Source organism: Tachypleus tridentatus, chromosome 12 (genome assembly GCF_004210375.1).
Source record: "Tachypleus tridentatus isolate NWPU-2018 chromosome 12, ASM421037v1, whole genome shotgun sequence".
Classification (NCBI taxonomy): domain Eukaryota; kingdom Metazoa; phylum Arthropoda; class Merostomata; order Xiphosura; family Limulidae; genus Tachypleus; species Tachypleus tridentatus.
The window spans coordinates 107157109-107171852 of NC_134836.1; the positions used below are offsets into that span (position 1 = coordinate 107157109).

Below are 14744 nucleotides of genomic sequence, written 5' to 3' on the forward strand. Positions count from 1 at the left end.
TCAGACTCATACTGAGCTATCAAAGGATCATAATGGTAGAATCATTTTCATTCAGACTCATACTGAGCTATCAAAGGATCATAATGGTAGAATCATTTTCATTCAGACTCATACTGAGCTATCAAAGGATCATAATGGTAGAATCATTTTCATTCAGACTCATACTGAGCTATCAAAGGATCAAAGGACTCATAATGGTCAGAATCATAATGGTAGAATTCATTCAGACTCATACTGAGCTATCAAAGGATCATAATGGTAGAATCATTTTCATTCAGACTCATACTGAGCTATCAAAGGATCATAATGGTAGAATCATTTTCATTCAGACTCATACTGAGCTATCTATCAAAATGGTAGAATCATTAATGGTAGAATCATTTTCATTCAGACTCATACTGAGCTATCAAAGGATCATAATGGTAGAATCATTTTCATTCAGACTCATACTGAGCTATCAAAGGATCATAATGGTAGAATCATTTTCATTCAGACTCATACTGAGCTATCAAAGGATCATAATGGTAGAATCATTTTCATTCAGACTCATACTGAGCTATCAAAGGATCATAATGGTAGAATCATTTTCATTCAGACTCATACTGAGCTATCAAAGGATCATAATGGTAGAATCATTTTCATTCAGACTCATACTGAGCTATCAAAGGATCATAATGGTAGAATCATTTTCATTCAGACTCTATACTAGAGACTCATACTATCAAAGGATCATAATGGTAGAATCATTTTCATTCAGACTCATACTGAGCTATCAAAGGATCATAATGGTAGAATCATTTTCATTCAGACTCATACTGAGCTATCAAAGGATCATAATGGTAGAATCATTTTCATTCAGACTCATACTGAGCTATCAAAGGATCATAATGGTAGAATCATTTTCATTCAGACTCATACTGAGCTATCAAAGGATCATAATGGTAGAATCATTTTCATTCAGACTCATACTGAGCTATCAAAGGATCATAATGGTAGAATCATTTTCATTCAGACTCATACTGAGCTATCAAAGGATCATAATGGTAGAATCATTTTCATTCAGACTCATACTGAGCTATCAAAGGATCATAATGGTAGAATCATTTTCATTCAGAATCACTCATACTGAGCTATCAAAGGATCATAATGGTAGAATCATTTTCATTCAGACTCATACTGAGCTATCAAAGGATCATAATGGTAGAATCATTTTCATTCAGACTCATACTGAGCTATCAAAGGATCATAATGGTAGAATCATTTTCATTCAGACTCATACTGAGCTATCAAAGTAGATCATTACTCATGGTAGAATCATTTTCATTCAGACTCATACTGAGCTATCAAAGGATCATAATGGTAGAATCATTTTCATTCAGACTCATACTGAGCTATCAAAGGATCATAATGGTAGAATCATTTTCATTCAAAGAGCTATCAAAGGATCAATGGTAGAATCATTTTCATTCAGACTCATACTGAGCTATCAAAGGATCATAATGGTAGAATCATTTTCATTCAGACTCATACTGAGCTATCAAAGGATCATAATGGTAGAATCATTTTCATTCAGACTCATACTGAGCTATCAAAGGATCATAATGGTAGAATCATTTTCATTCAGACTCATACTCATACTGAGCTATCAAAGGATCATCAATGGTAGAATCATTTTCATTCAGACTCATACTGAGCTATCAAAGGATCAATGGTAGAATCATTTTCATTCAGACTCATACTGAGCTATCAAAGGATCATAATGGTAGAATCATTTTCATTCAGACTCATACTGAGCTATCAAAGGATCATAATGGTAGAATCATTTTCATTCAGACTCATACTGAGCTATCAAAGGATCATAATGGTAGAATCATTTTCATTCAGACTCATACTGAGCTATCAAAGGATCATAATGGTAGAATCATTTTCATTCAGACTCATACTGAGCTATCAAAGGATCATAATGGTAGAATCATTTTCATTCAGACTCATACTGAGCTATCAAAGGATCATAATGGTAGAATCATTTTCATTCAGACTCATACTGAGCTATCAAAGGATCATAATGGTAGAATCATTTTCATTCAGACTCATACTGAGCTATCAAAGGATCATAATGGTAGAATCATTTTCATTCAGACTCATACTGAGCTATCAAAGGATCATAATGGTAGAATCATTTTCATTCAGACTCATACTGAGCTATCATAAGTAGAATCATTTTCATCATAATGGTAGAATCATTTTCATTTTCATTCAGACTCATACTGAGCTATCAAAGGATCATAATGGTAGAATCATTTTCATTCAGACTCATACTGAGCTATCAAAGGATCATAATGGTAGAATCATTTTCATTCAGACTCATACTGAGCTGAGCTATCATAAGGATCATAATGGTAGAATCATTTTCATTCAGGCTCATACTGAGCTATCAAAGGATCATAATGGTAGAATCATTTTCATTCAGACTCATACTGAGCTATCAAAGGATCATAATGGTAGAATCATTTTCATTCAGACTCATACTGAGCTATCAAAGGATCATAATGGTAGAATCATTTTCATTCAGACTCATACTGAGCTATCAAAGGATCATAATGGTAGAATCATTTTCATTCAGACTCATACTGAGCTATCAAAGGATCTAGAATCATTTTCATTCAGACTCATACTGAGCTATCAAGGATCATAATGGTAGAATCATTTTCATTCAGACTCATACTGAGCTATCAAAGGATCATAATGGTAGAATCATTTTCATTCAGACTCATACTGAGCTATCAAAGGATCATAATGGTAGAATCATTTTCATTCAGACTCATACTGAGCTATCAAAGCATCATAATGGTAGAATCATTTTCATTCAGGCTCATACTGAGCTATCAAAGGATCATAATGGTAGAATCATTTTCATTCAGGCTCATACTGAGCTATCAAAGGATCATAATGGTAGAATCATTTTCATTCAGGCTCATACTGAGCTATCAAAGGATCATAATGGTAGAATCATTTTCATTCAGACTCATACTGAGCTATCAAAGGATCATAATGGTAGAATCATTTTCATTCAGACTCATACTGAGCTATCAAAGGATCATAATGGTAGAATCATTTTCATTCAGGCTCATACTGAGCTATCAAAGGATCATAATGGTAGAATCATTTTCATTCAGACTCATACTGAGCTATCAAAGGATCATAATGGTAGAATCATTTTCATTCAGACTCATACTGAGCTATCAAAGGATCATAATGGTAGAATCATTTTCATTCAGGCTCATACTGAGCTATCAAAGGATCATAATGGTAGAATCATTTTCATTCAGACTCATACTGAGCTATCAAAGGATCATAATGGTAGAATCATTTTCATTCAGACTCATACTGAGCTATCAAAGGATCATAATGGTAGAATCATTTTCATTCAGACTCATACTGAGCTATCAAAGGATCATAATGGTAGAAGCATTTTCATTCAGACTCATACTGAGCTATCAAAGGATCATAATGGTAGAATCATTTTCATTCAGACTCATACTGAACTATCAAAGGATCATAATGGTAGAAGCATTTTCATTCAGACTCATACTGAGCTATCAAAGGATCATTATGGTAGAATCATTTTCATTCAGACTCATACTGAGCTATCAAAGGATCATAATGGTAGAATCATTTTCATTCAGACTCATACTGAGCTATCAAAGGATCATAATGGTAGAATCATTTTCATTCACACTCATACTGAGCTATCAAAGGATCATTATGGTAGAATCATTTTCATTCAGACTCATACTGAGCTATCAAAGGATTATAATGGTAGAATCATTTTCATTCAGACTCATACTGAGCTATCAAAGGATCATAATGGTAGAATCATTTTCATTCACACTCATACTGAGCTATCAAAGGATCATTATGGTAGAATCATTTTCATTCACACTCATACTGAGCTATCAAAGGATCATTATGGTAGAATCATTTTCATTCAGGCTCATACTGAGCTATCAAAGCATCATAATGGTAGAATCATTTTCATTCAGACTCATACTGAGCTATCAAAGGATCATAATGGTAGAATCATTTTCATTCAGACTCATACTGAGCTATCAAAGCATCATAATGGTAGAATCATTTTCATTCAGACTCATATTGAGTTATCAAAGGATCATAATGGTAGAATCATTTTCATTCAGACTCATACTGAGCTATCAAAGGATTATAATGGTAGAATTATTTTCATTCAGACTCATACTGAGCTATCAAAGGATCATAATGGTAGAATCATTTTCATTCAGACTCATACTGAGCTATCAAAGGATCATAATGGTAGAATCATTTTCATTCAGACTCATACTGAGCTATCAAAGGATTATAATGGTAGAATTATTTTCATTCAGACTCATACTGAGCTATCAAAGGATCATAATGGTAGAATCATTTTCATTCAGGCTCATACTGAGCTATCAAAGGATCATAATGGTAGAATCATTTACATTCACACTCATACTGAGCTATCAAAGGATCATAATGGTAGAATCATTTTCATTCAGACTCATACTGAGCTATCAAAGGATCATAATGGTAGAATCATTTTCATTCAGACTCATACTGAGCTATCAAAGGATCATAATGGTAGAATCATTTTCATTCAGACTCATACTGAGCTATCAAAGGATTATAATGGTAGAATCATTTTCATTCAGACTCATACTGAGCTATCAAGGGATCATAATGGTAGAATCATTTTCTTTCAAACTCAAACTAAATTATCAAAGGATCATAATGGTAGAATCATTTTCATTTAGACTCAAACTAAATTATCAAAGGATCATAATGGTAGAATCATTTTCATTTAGACTCATACTGAGCTATCAAAGGATCATAATGGTAGAATCATTTTCATTCAGACTCATACTGAGCTATCAAAGGATCATAATGGTAGAATCATTTTCATTCACACTCATACTGAGCTATCAAAGGATCATAATGGTAGAATCATTTTCATTCAGACTCAAACTAAATTATCAAAGAAGCATAATGGTAAAATAATTTTCATTCAGACTCATACTGAGCTACCAACGGATCATAATGGTAGAATCATTTTCATTCAGCCTCATACTGAGCTATCAAAGGATCATAATGGTAGAATTATTTACATTCAGACTCACACTAAACTATCAAAGGATCATAATGGTAGAATCATTTTCATTCAGACTCACACTAAACTATCAAAGGATCATAATGGTAGAATCATTTTCATTCAGACTTACACTAAACTATCAAAGGATCATAATGGTAGAATCATTTTCATTCAGACTCATACTGAACTATCAAAGGATCATAATGGTAGAATCATTTTCATTCAGACTTACACTAAACTATCAAAGGATCATAATGGTAGATCATTTTCATTGAGACACATACAAATTTATCGAAAGAGTATAATCAAAGAATCATTATCATCTGGACTCCAGTTGTTAGTGGTTGTATCTTTGTTGTCAAATTTGTACGAACGTCCATTTCCATATATTTCAATCTTATGAGTGTTCTTGTGAAAGTGAAATACACAACAGACCTGTATATATTTTTTTCTCTTCAGCATACTGTCATTAAAAGAAAACATATTATTCGGAAAGGCTAAACTTTCACCTTCTCAATAAAGTTCATAATTACAAGTTCAGGTACACGTTTAAGTGTATTTATGTATTCTTGAATTATTGTTTTAAGAGTGTAGATAATACTGTTCTTATTTATGACAAAACCTTAGAGTAAAATATTATTTTGAAGCTAAAGGATAAAAACACATATAAACATTTAAAATTTTAAAACAGTGCTTTCAGTAGTTTAAGAGCCTCTACGTTCGATATTTTTCACTAAATTAAGCATCACATATTGAATATTTTGCTTAGAAGCATGAAAGAGCTGGACGTAGCCTGATGATCAGGGTGATCGACTGTGAATTTGAATATTCATGCTTCGTAGTGAAGTATCGGAAATTGTTTGATTGTTTGTTTTTTTGAATTTCGCGCAAAGCTACACGAGAACTATCTGCGCTAGCCGTCCCTAATTTAACAGTGTAAGACTAGAGGGAAGGCAGCTAGTCATCACCACCCACCGCCAACTCTTGCGCTACTCTTTTACCAACATATAGTGGGATTGACCGTCAAATTATAACGCTCCCACGGCTGAAAGGGTAAGCATGTTTGGTGCGACCGAGATTCGAACCCGCGACTCTCGGATTACGAGTCGTCTACCTTAACCCACCTGGCCATGCCGGGCACTTGTCAGAAATACGCGCTTCGCAATTTGTAACGTGAGATCCAAAATAACACATTGGTTATTTCTATTATTCGGACAAACAAGAGACAACGTTGGGTTTTGTTCACTAGCTACTTTCCCTGTTGTCTATCAGCTACAAGGCTGTGCGCAGATAGCTTTTTGTTTACCTCTGAGCCCAAACTTGGAATCAAACAAGAAGCTAAAAATCTAATAATTTAACATCCATTTAAAACTTTCTGATAATTTAAAAATACCATATCTGATACACATCGCTCAAACCATGAAATTCTTAGCGCGTAAAAGTTGTACGATGAAAACAGACATTTGTAAATATGGGGAACAAAACAATAGAAGATAAATACTATTCAATTAATACTATATGTAACAATTTGCATGAAAATTAAAATACGGTTAAAGTCTAATAATCAATTAAATTTCTTTTCGAAGAAGTAAAACAAATTTATAACATGACTTTGGTTACTTTCGTCTGACGGCATAGCCATGTGGTTAGAGTGCTGGACTCATAATCTAAGGGTCACGGGTTCGAATACCCATCACATAAAACATGCTTGCTCTTTATGCCCTGAAGGCGTTATAATGTGGAAATAAATCTTTCTATTCGTTGGTGAAAAGTAAACCAATGAGTTGGCGGTGGATTGTGATGACTAACTTCCTTCCCTCTAGTTTTACACTACTAAATTAAGGACATCTAACGCAGATAGCCCTCGTATAGCTTTGCGCGAAATTCAAAAACAAACAAACCATCATTCTTATAACGTACCAATGACTCCAAGTTACAGAGCTCACAGCAACCAGCTGCAAACCATAAACCCTGAAATCGCAGCCCAAAGGTTCTAACTACCTAGTTATAAAAACATTTATCTCTGTCTCTCATGTATATCTTACAAATAGTACTAAAGTAACATCTCTTTGTTTGCTTGTACATGTGCTAAAAATTCGAAGATATATTACATATAATAATTTATAGCTGATGTATGCAGAAACCAAGAATGTTTCTTTTAACTGTTTAATCGTTTGAATTTTACGTCAAAAGTAATGAAGTTTCGTAGTTTAAAGATGTATATGCATAGTTTGTGTAGGTAAGTTGTAACAAATCGTCAACTATGTTTATAAAGTCAATGTAAAAATCAACTTGAATAACCAGAGGAAAAAAAAAAAAGTTTTATCCCCGTCACACCAAACATGTTCGCCCTTTCAGCCGTGGAGGTGTTATAAGGTGACGGTCAATTCCACTATTCGTTGGTGAAAGAATAGTCCAAGAGTTGGCGGTGAATAGTGATGATTAGCTGCCTTCCCTCTCGTCTTACACTGCTTAATTTGGGACGGGTCGCGCAGATAACCCTCGTGTAGCTTTGCGCGAAATTCAAAAACAAACAAATAAAAACAGTTTTAATTTTGGCTTCTGTAATAGGATTGACTTTCTTTGTCGTGAAGTTTTAATGGTTCTGTTTTGTTTGGTTTAGATTTACATCATTTAGTTTTTCCAAGCTGATTACTAAACCAGTAACAACTTTCGTTGGTTGTTAAAATAACGCTTAATATTGCTTTCTTTAATCTCCTTTCATGTTCTTCTGATTTTTCTACTTAAGTATTTTTAAAGCAAGATTACTAACCGTGACGTCTCACCTAATGAGAAACCACTGGTTATTTATGTCTACCCTAACAAGCAACCATTGGAAACGGATATCTAATCTCAAGATAGTCGCTCGAAATAAGTTTTGTTTTTTACAAAGAAGTGATTTAACTGGTGAAGATATATTATTAGTCATGTATTTGGTTGCACGTTAGAAGTCTGAAACACTTGTCAAAATATAACTTTTGCAATTTACTTAATGCGTTACGAGATTTGACAAGATGTTTGGTCAAATGATAACATCATTAATATTAAACAGTTTATGTTCAAACAAGAAACCATACCGGATAATAAACGTGTAGACAAATACATTAATTCGATATTTAAAACAAAAATATGTAGACAAAGTTGTTGTGTTGTTTTTAAGCACGAATCTACACAAAGAGCCATCTGAGCTCTGCCCAGCGCGGTTATGGACACCCGGTTTCTAGTGGTATAACTCCATAGAGGTATCACTGCGCCACTGGAGGGTGTAGATTGGAAAAATAATATTCATTAATTCATGTTGATTCGATCAGTAATACTACAAATCACTCAAAGTTGTATAACTTCAGTTAGTAATACTACAAATCACCCAAAGTTATATAAATTCAATTAGCAATACTACAACTCACCAAAAGTTGTATAAATTCAATTAGTAATTCTACCAATCCCCCAAAGTTGTATAAATTAAATTAGTAATACTACCAATCACCCAGAGAGTTATATAAGTTAAATTAGCAACACTACCAATCCCCCAAAGTTGTATAAATTAAATTAGTAATACTACCAATCACCCAAAGTTGTATAAATTAAATTAGTAATACTACAAATCACCCAAAGTTATATAAATTAAATTAGTAATACCACCAATCACCCAAAGTTGTATAAATTAAATTAGTAATACTACAAATCACCCAAAGTTATATAAATTAAATTAGTAATACCACCAATCACCCAAAGTTGTATAAATTAAATTAGTAATGCTACCAATCACGCAGAGAGTTGTATAAGTTAAATTAGTAATATGCCAATCACCCAAAGTTGAATAAATTCAATCAGTAATACTACAAATCACCCGAAGTTGTATAAATTCAATTAGTTATGCAACCAATCACCCAAAGTTCTGTCGATTCAATCAGTAATGCTACTAGTTATCCAACGTTGGATAGAAGCACTTATTAATGATACAAATTACCTAAAGTTGTATTAAGTCAATATGTGAGATCACTGATTATTGCAATCTGTATAGAGTTAATCGGCGACGTTGCTAGTCACATAAAATTATATGGAGTTAAATAATGAAATCGCCAATTATAGCACGTTGTATACAGCCAGAAACATCACTGTGTGTGTTAATTCACAGAGTATGACACTTAGTAATAAAATACACATGATAAGACATCATACCAAGACTGGTAACTATTTAAAATCATATGATTATTTATTGGTGTGTTTTTCATATCCATTGTGTACCACTGCTAAGGAGACGTTTTGCTTAATACGAATTTCGTCATCTAGCTAAGATATAGTTTCGAGAGATGATTTTCTTTGTGCTTTTAAAACAAAATTACATTGGGCTATCTGTTGTGTCCATCACCGGGAATTGAACCCCAGACTTTTTTATACCTGATGAACCTAAAAAACAATTGTTTTACAAAACAGTGAAATCATACTAATCAATAAAAATCGGTTTTTTTTCTTTCAAATCTTGCGTCACTTACACTTTTCGATAGCTTACAAAAAGAAAACTTTAAAATTACACTTCCTGACTATTCGTAGTTGTGATCCAACACCTAAGTAAAACATGCCATTCTATTGGACGATTTCACTGAAAAGATCCGTCATCCGTGATGATGACCAACTGCATTCCCTCTAGTCTTAAATGCTAAATTAGAAACAACTAGCGCGGATAGCCCTCGTGTAGCTTTGAACGATATTCAAGAGAAACAAACAAACCCTTTAGTCCCATGTTGTTAAATTAAGGACGGCTCGTGAAGATAGTCCTCGTGTAGCTTTACGCGAAATTCAAAACAAACAAAACATCCTTTCGTTTTCGTGGCTGACAGTTTTTCTGTCATACAATATTGAACCTAACTATTGATGCAACGTTCAGTAAATGAAGGTGTAGGTTCACGTCTAATACAGCTTTCTTTATTACAAATTCCAGTAAATGAAGGTGTTGGTACACGTCTAATACAGCTTTCTTTATTACAACTTCCAGTAAATGAAGGTGTTGGTACACGTCTAATACAGATTTCTTTATTACAACTTCCAGTAAATGAAGGTGTAGGTACACATCTAATACAGATTTCGTTATTATAACTTCCAGTAAATGAAGGTGTAGGTACATGTCTAATACAGATTTCTTTATTACAACGTTCTGTAAATGAAGGTGTAAGTACACGTCTAATACAGATTTCTTTATTACAAATTCCAGTAAATGAAGGTGTAGGTACACGTCTAATACAGATTTCTTTATTAGTGTGTCATATATTTTTGCTAAGTATCTCTTCAAATTCTTAGAATTATTGCTATTTGGAAAGAACAAACGTTTGAGAACAAGGGCAGTTTGATATCAGTAAATATAATTTATTTTCTCTTTATACATATATATTTTTAAACGGTTAGTCGGAAATCTTTCTTACTTTACAAAATGAACGGGTTCTGCTTTATCAGTTTAGGATCTAAAAATGTTTACCTTTTGACAAATTCACAGTTTGTTATATTGAAGTAGGTTTTATATCAACAAAACTTATTTAAGTTATCTGTTTTAGTATCAGTTGATGACATATTACACTTACTTTGAAAGGCCGACTTCTTTCTCTACATGTTATACATGTTTGAAGTAGGTTTTATATCAACAAAACTTATTTAAGTTATCTGTTTTAGTATCAGTTGATGACATATTACACTTACTTTGAAAGGCCGACTTCTTTCTCTACATGTTGTAGATGTTTGAAGTAGGTTTTATATCAATAAAACTTATTTAAGTTATCTGTTTTAGTATCAGTTGATGACATATTACACTTACTTTGAAAGGCCGACTTCTTTCTCTACATGTTATACATGTTTGAAGTAGGTTTTATATCAATAAAACTTATTTAAGTTATCTGTTTTAGTATCAGTTGATGACATATTACACTTACTTTGAAAGGCCGACTTCTTTCTCTACATGTTATACATGTTTGAAGTAGGTTTTATATCAACAAAACTTATTTAAGTTATCTGTTTTAGTATCAGTTGATGACACATTACACTTACTTTGAAAGGCCGACTTCTTTCTCTACATGTTATACATGTTTGAAGTAGGTTTTATATCAACAAAACTTATTTAAGTTATCTGTTTTAGTATCAGTTGATGACACATTACACTTACTTTGAAAGGCCGACTTCTTTCTCTACATGTTGTACATGTTTCACATTGTGAAGAAACTTAGAATCTAAGCTTTGTAGTGCATATAACTAACTATTAAATAAGCATGTTAAACACAGTATGCTGATTAGAAACGACGGTAATATCTCCTTCACTTCATGCGTGTTGGTATGACCTATAGTAGATTACAGTGAAACATGGATAGCATTTGTGTTGAAATGAAGTTCTTACATTCGTTACGCTTCTATATGTTGTAAAGCCAGATATTTTCAAACCGAAAAGGTTGATTGTCATGCTAGGAAGATGAGTTTAGTGTTACTGATGGTTTCTGGAAAATACAACGATTGAAAATTTTAACCTAAACGGCATCATATGCGCATGCGAATTAAACAGTCAGATCAAAGACCTCTAGAGTGTAGGTGTATTCATCCACAATTACTATTAACCAGAGGGAAAGCAGTATCTTGTGTTTCCACAAGAGTTTCATCCGGGTCTAGGAACCGAATAACGGAACTGACTACCACTTTTATAACGATCCGAACTGAAAGTTCGGTTTGGTTTGGTTTGTTTTTAATTTCGCGCAAAGCTACGCGAGGACTATCTGCGCTAGCCGTCTCTAATTTAACAGTGTAAGATTAGAAGGAAAGCAGCTAGTCGTGACCATACACCGCCAACTCTTGGGCTACTCTTTTACCAACAAATAGTGAGATTGACGGTCACATTATAACGCCTACACGGCTGAAAGAGCGAGCATGTTTGATGTTACGGGGATTCGAACCCGCGACGCTCGGATTACGAGTTGAGTGCTTTAACCACCTGGCCGATCCGGGCCGAAAGCTCGGAAGGAGAGTTTATCGACATCACATCTCGAGTGACAGATCCCTTGATCTGCAGCCCGATACGTTAAACCACTACGTCACAGCCGACACATGAAATATAACAAACAGTGTTTGTTACTTCACAGTGGCAGTCCATGTGTATTAATGATGAACTGACGTTTCACTAAAACCGACGAGAAAGGAATATTCCAGTGGGGTAGAAAATGCAGTGAGATATGAAAGCTTCAAAATAAATACACTTGTTAAAGTTCTACCCAAACACATTGATCAACACAGGCTTTGAAATCATTTATCCGATTAAATGCTTTATTTATTTAACAATTAAAGTAGCGCCGTGTGTTATTCTATGACTATGACAGTTCTTCTACGTCACGAAACATGTTGGAGACGTGTTAATAAATAAATCGAAAGGATTTCTGTTAATCATACGTAATTAGAATATCAGTGCTAAGTGTTGTTGAGGAAGCAACGTGTAGCGTTAAAGTTACAAACTGACACATAAAACAGTAACATCACAAGTATCGTGAAGCAGAAAGGGATAAATAAGTAATTAACCAGAATATACACTGTTGATCCTATAGTGGTAGCGATGACATCTACTATTATATTTTAGTGTTGGTATTTCTTGCAGCTGGGCCCAGCATGGCCAGGTGGTTAAGGCACTCGACTCGTAATCTGAGGGTCGCGGGTTCGATTTCATGTCACACTAAACATGTTCGCCCTTTCAGCCGTGGGGGCGTTATAATATTACGCTCAATCCCACTATTGGTAAAATGAGTAACCCAAGTGTTGGCGGTGGGTGGTGAGGACTAGCTGCCTTCTCCTTTCTCTTACACTGCTAAATTAAGGACGGCTAGCGCAGATAGCCCTCGTGTAGCTTTTCGCGAAATTTTAAACAAACCAAACCAAACCTTACAGCCAGGTAAATAACACAAAACTGTAGAAAATTAGAAAGTAAAGGAATTAAATTAGATTTGTTTCCACCGCTTTAAGGAGTATGGGTGAACTACCTCATATGTTACCAGTAAAACCAAAGAAGTTTTGCACTCCTAGTTTGGTTTTTACGGTACAAAGCCCCTGCTTTAGCACAGTGCTGCAGTCCTTAACGAAAGGTAAATCAGGTATCAGTGAAACAGGGCACATTTTCTTTTCCTAGAATATAAACAAAGCTTAACATAGACGTGACACGTTTGTTTGTTTTTGAATTTCGCGCAAAGCGACACAAGGGTTATTTGCGCTAGCCGTCCCTAATTTAGCAATTTAAGACTAGAGAGAAAGCAGCTAGTCATCACTGCCCACCGCCAACTCTTGGCCTACTCTTTAACCAACGAATAATGCGAGTGTCCATCACTTTATAACCCCCACCCTTCACGGCTAAGAGATTGAGCACGTTTGGTGTGACGGAGATTTGAACCCGCGACCCTCGGATTAAGAGTCGAGTACCTTAATCACCTGGCTATGCCGGGTGTGCAACGAATGTGCATTCAGAAAACAAAAAGATAAATAATTCGTGTTTCCAAAGATAACATTGTTAAGTTAAGTCGGGTTTAGCTGACGAAATTATTATTCAATTTTATTTCCTAAGCAGGTTTGGAAAAAAACACACGAAAAGTCGATTTATTATTTATGTATTTATTCATGTAATTATTCAGCTTCGACTTAATTTGGTAGTTGTCTGTTTTGGAAATTCACTCCAAACTACACGAGAATATTTGCATTACTTGTCCTTAAATTTTAAGTTATAAACTAGAGGCAGGGCAGAGAGTTAACAGCACTCGCCGCCAACGCTTGGTCAACTATGTAGATCACGGTTTTGAAGCTACAGGATGATATCCATGGATATTCATATGCGTAGTCCAACACACTTATCAGTAGCCAATGTACGGTCCATTGTAAACGTATATATATGTATATAAACACACTTACCCATGTGTGTATTAGGTTGAGGAATAATTCGTGAGCGTTTTTAAATAATTTCATTCAAGCATTACATGCAAGACTATACAATACTTCAATGCATGAACACATTACACCCAAAACATTTATTATGATACTTTATTTCATGTAATACCTAAATATATAGTATGCATTGTTTTAAACGAAATTGCAAGAAATTAAATGCGAAAAGCAGATGGTGTCGAAAATGCTCGATTTTGTCCACTTGACATTCCATTTAATGAGCTGAAAATGAAAGCAAAAAATTAAAGACATATGAAAATCAAACACACCATCTATTAGAGCAAAAAATTATCTACCAACTGACATGAAATATTTTGCGAAAGCGTTTCATTTATGAATATATTTTTTTAACTTGAAAAAACGCTCACGAATTATTCCTCAACCCAATACATTGCTATATGAAAATGATAATCGTGAATACAATTGGAAAATGAGATGTTATACAATATTGCTTACTCTATTATATAATAGCATATTACAGTTTCTGATTAATTTCTTAGTATTCAATAATATGATACTCTTGACTGCACGTTAACCATTAAAGTAACACACAGAAATAGTGGTGGAAACTACGTTAACCCTGTTGAAGTTTTCTTAAAGGAAAAAATAAACCAACGAATAGTCAATACTCTACATCAGCGTTTTTTAAGCTTTA

The 14744-nt window shown here is 34.1% G+C and overlaps 1 pseudogene across 1 annotated transcript in view; it reads left to right on the top strand.

Annotated features, from left to right (window-relative positions):
* Nucleotides 1-14744, top strand: part of LOC143234276 (adenylate cyclase 1-like) — a 100933-nt pseudogene that overhangs the window by 40538 nt on the left and 45651 nt on the right. The window lies entirely within an intron of this gene.